We start from the raw sequence: 4,263 nt of genomic DNA, 5'->3' as shown, positions 1-4,263 counted from the left end.
TGCTCGCCCCACTAATGATTCCCCAAAACCCGGCCCATGAACAGAGGTCGTTCCCCTCGACTATAGAAAGTCTAATAAAGGTACTAGCCCCCCTCTCGCCCCATCGGCCTGAATATGCTTCTCAAGCAACCCCCTTTTTACAGCAACTAGGATGGCGTAGTCTCATGTTGGGATGTCGAGGTGTCTTTGTTGGAGTCACTGTGGAACTTGGATTGCCGCCTTGATCTCGCCCTTCCGCTCCCTTTAACTCTGGACTTTGGCGGTCTTCGGTTTACTTCGCTGGATGATGATTTTGATTCCAGCCGGGGTGGCGTGTTGGTCCGGTGTTAAAAAGTCATCCTGTGTCCTGGACACCCCCCAACTTTTTGCTCACTGGAACTAGGGGTAACTGACTCTGACTGACCCTGGGCTCTGTTTAACCAGGCACAGGGCCAGTGCCAAGCTGAAAGGAACACATTAAAATACAGGTAAGACACCCAAAATACACCTGGGTACACTATGGTATGGTGGGGAACCCCTGTGATTGGCATGACCTATCCCATAAGCCCCTAGTATATAATGGGGCAGGGGATTGAAACTACCTGGAAGTCCCCAGTATCCTTTGGCTTGTCAGTTTAGAAGCCAACAGCTTTTCTGGACTTGCATGTGTGCAATGCTGAAGCTTGGGGTCAGTTTAAAAACAACCCTGGCTGTTAGGACTGATTTTAAAAAGTAAATTGTGCCCAAACTCGACTTTGGTAGTAGGGGCACTTACAAATGGATAACCTACAATGTTTTGGCATATTAGGGACCCCCAGGTCGACTTTGATGCTAGAAGCACTGTGGAAGGAGGACCTGCAATATTTCTGCAGATTCAGAACCCCTAAAGTCTTCCCTAGTTGTACTGAGGGTGGGGGTCCTGTAGAAATTAGGGAAATACTTATAAAATATATTTTTATAAGCCCTGGTGCTAGAAAATTGGCCCAAGTCATTTCCCCCATTGCAAATCCCATGGCACATAGGTTAACATTGCAGGAAGTTTTTTCACAAGTCTTGTCTGATGTTATGTTATATTATGTTAAGTGGGTTTGTATAGCGCATGGTTGCCACAGCAACAGGGCGTCCCAGCGCTGGCGGACTGGAGACCAGAGTGCGGTGAAGCTAGATGGAAGTAAACAACCAGGTTTTGATCAGTTTCCTGAAAACCAAGTGGTCCAGTGTGCAGCGGGCCCTCAGAGGGATGGAATTCCATAGTGCGGGGGCCAGATATTCAAAAGATCGACCCCCGGCTCTACATTGGCGGACCCGTGGGATGCACAGCAGATGTTGATCAGCAGAGTGCAATGTATGCGGAGGCGTATAGGGGGAGCAAAATCCCTGCAAGATTTGGGGGCCTTGGCCATGTACAAACTTGTGCGCGGTGCAGAGGGTTTGGAACTGAACTCTCTGTTTAACTGACAACCAGTGTAAGCGGCGAAGGAGGTTCGAGCGCCGAGACACCTCCGGGTAGTTGTCCGCTATAAAAGTTTCAAAAAGTTTCATAAATAAATAAATAAATAAAATAAATAAATAAAATAAATAGGACATTTCCTAGGGAGGGGAAACAGAGTGCGAGTAGCTGCATTCTGTACCCGTTGGAGTCTTGCAGTGACTGTTTTATTTACGCCAAGTAGAAGGCCATTACATTAATCCAGGCGTGACTGGACCGCTAATTGGACTATCAGTTGGGGGGTGGTGGTGTAAAAAAATCCTGAGATGGGATTTAGGCCACGAAGAAGACCAAAACAGGTGCCAGCCACTTTTCTTGTGTGGGGCTTAAATGAGAGGGAAGTGTCAATTAGGATCCCTAGGTCTTTAACTGTGTTTTTCGGTATGAGAGGGGTGCCCAGGGTCGCAGGCTACCACTGGTAATCCCACTTGTGGGTGTCCCGGCCAACCACGAGTAGCTCAGATTTTGCCGAATTAAGTTGTTTCCATCCAGTCTGCAATGGCCAGAACATCGGCAAGAAATTTCAATTGGTCCAAAGCAGGGTTGTTGGAGAAGGTGAACACCAGCTGGGTGTTGTCCCTGTACAATACCATTTTGATGTCTCGCTCTTCAGCCAGGAGGGCCAGAGGGCGGACATAAATGTTAAACAACGTGGGGCTTAAGGCTGAGCCCTGCAGGACACCACAGTTAAGAGGGTAGTTACTAGACTGGAAGGGGGGCATGAAACTGGAAGGAACGTTCTGCTAAAACATAAGCAAACCAGGCGAGAGCCGTGCCTTTGACCCAGATCTCCTTGAGTCGTTGGACAAGGATGTTGTGGGAGACCGTGTCAAAGGCCATGCTACGGTCAAGTAAAAATAGTGCTGCGGTATTGCCTTCATCCAACAAAGCCCACAGCTGCTCCATGACCGCTAAAAGGGCTGATTCTGTGCTGTGCCTGGGATGGAATCCATTCTGAGATTTATGTAGGATCTGGTTGGTCTCCAAATATTTGGTCAGTGTGATATTGGCATGGGCTTCCATAATTTTAGCCAGGTAGGGAAGCGGGGAGATAGGTCTAATTTTCTCCGGCATAGATGCGTCCAGTGTAGGTTTTTTTAACAATGGGACAACTTTGGGATGCTTCCAATACTTCGGAATTACTGCTGACAGAAGTGAGCCATTGATGAACTCACGGCCCTCCGTCATAAGGCAGTTACGGAATTTCTTGAAAATAACAGGTTTTATGGGGTCATCGGTGGACCCAGATTTGACTTCATCCAAAAGGGTGGCTAGGTCTTCGAGAGACATGGGTGGCAGAGTTTGGAGGGTGCAGGGGGGTGCTCTGGGGATGGGCGACACCGTGACTTCAGTGGAAGTCTGTCTCATTTCTTGTGTGTTGTAAATGCATTCCACTTTGTTGATAAAGTATTTTGCAAGTGAGTCACAGTGAGTATTAGAAGATATGGTGTTATTTGTGCCTAAGGCAGGAGTAGACATATCTTTCACGAGGGAGAAGTTAGTTTTGGAGGGGTTGGAGCTAGTTGAGATCAGGTTGGTGTAGAACACAGCTTTAGCCTTTTGGACTGATTTCTGGAAGGTTTTTATGGCCTTCCTATAGGTGTTTTTAGCAGCTGCATCATAGGTGAGTCTCCAAACTCGTTCCAAGATTTTGCATTTTTTCTTTTCCGCCCGTAAGGACTCATTGTACCATGCGTGTGTGTGCACTCGCTTGGTCCCTGTCAGTTTCCTCAGGATGCACTGGTCAAGTGAGTTATTAATCCAGCCCCTGAAGGCTTTGTCAGCTGCCTCCAAATCCGTTGGCCAGTTTGGTCAGGACGTATTTAGTGCAGATAGGAAAGTAGTATCATCCAATGTGTGCCACAGACGCTTCATAAGAGATTGGCTACAGGACCTCAGGATAGGGCCTGCTATTTCAAGACGCAAGGAGATCAAGAAATGGTCAGTCCAACTCAAAGGAAGAGGAGTGTTGGCTTCTAGATTTAAGAGATTCGAAAAGACTGGATCCAAAATGTGACCTGCCTGGTGGGAGGGTCATTCCACCAGCTGGGTAAGTTGGCAGGCCTCCAGATCGCCCAAGAAGTTGTGAATCTCCTGGGAATCCCGGCGCTCCATGTGGAGGTTGAGATCACCTATAATGTTAAAGTTAGAGGAATCTAAAGCAAGGATGGAGACAGAGTGGACCAGGGCCTCTTGGAAAGCCATGGCTGGGCCAGGAGGACGATAGATAAGAAGCCTGTGAAGGTGAAGTTATGTGACAGAGAAATTTTGAACAGGGTACTTTTGCACCCTTGAATAGTATGTGGAAGCAGAGAACAGTGAAAGGAGCTTTTAAAAATGACTTCAAGGCCGCCTCCTCTCCCAAACGGCCTGTTCTGAGTGAGCAGCCTATAACCTGCGGGTAAGGCTAATGCCAGTATTGTTGTGGAGTCCGAATTAAGCCAGGTTTCTGTCAGAAACAGTATGACTGGAGCTGAGTCCATAAGAAGTTGGAAGATGTCCGAGTGGTGTTTTAACAGCAACCTGCAGTTGAGACTGCATATACAGATAGGGATGGGACCTGGGCTGTATGCGGGCATAAAGGGCCCGCTCTATATTTAAATCCACAGTTGTTACACTGTTTCTGCGGAGTATCATGATGCCGCTTATGCAGGGCTCTTTGGGTTGCAGGGCAAGCAGCAGCTCCCTGGGTTAGGATATGTTTTGGGGGACTCCAGGACCAGGGGTCCTGGTGCCTGGCAACGTACAGGTGCAGACAGGCACAGACGGGCTTGCCTTAGGCACGCCCGCTGCCC

Source organism: Lissotriton vulgaris, chromosome 3_1, assembly GCF_964263255.1.
Source record: "Lissotriton vulgaris chromosome 3_1, aLisVul1.2, whole genome shotgun sequence".
Classification (NCBI taxonomy): domain Eukaryota; kingdom Metazoa; phylum Chordata; class Amphibia; order Caudata; family Salamandridae; genus Lissotriton; species Lissotriton vulgaris.
This window is presented reverse-complemented; position numbering follows the sequence as displayed.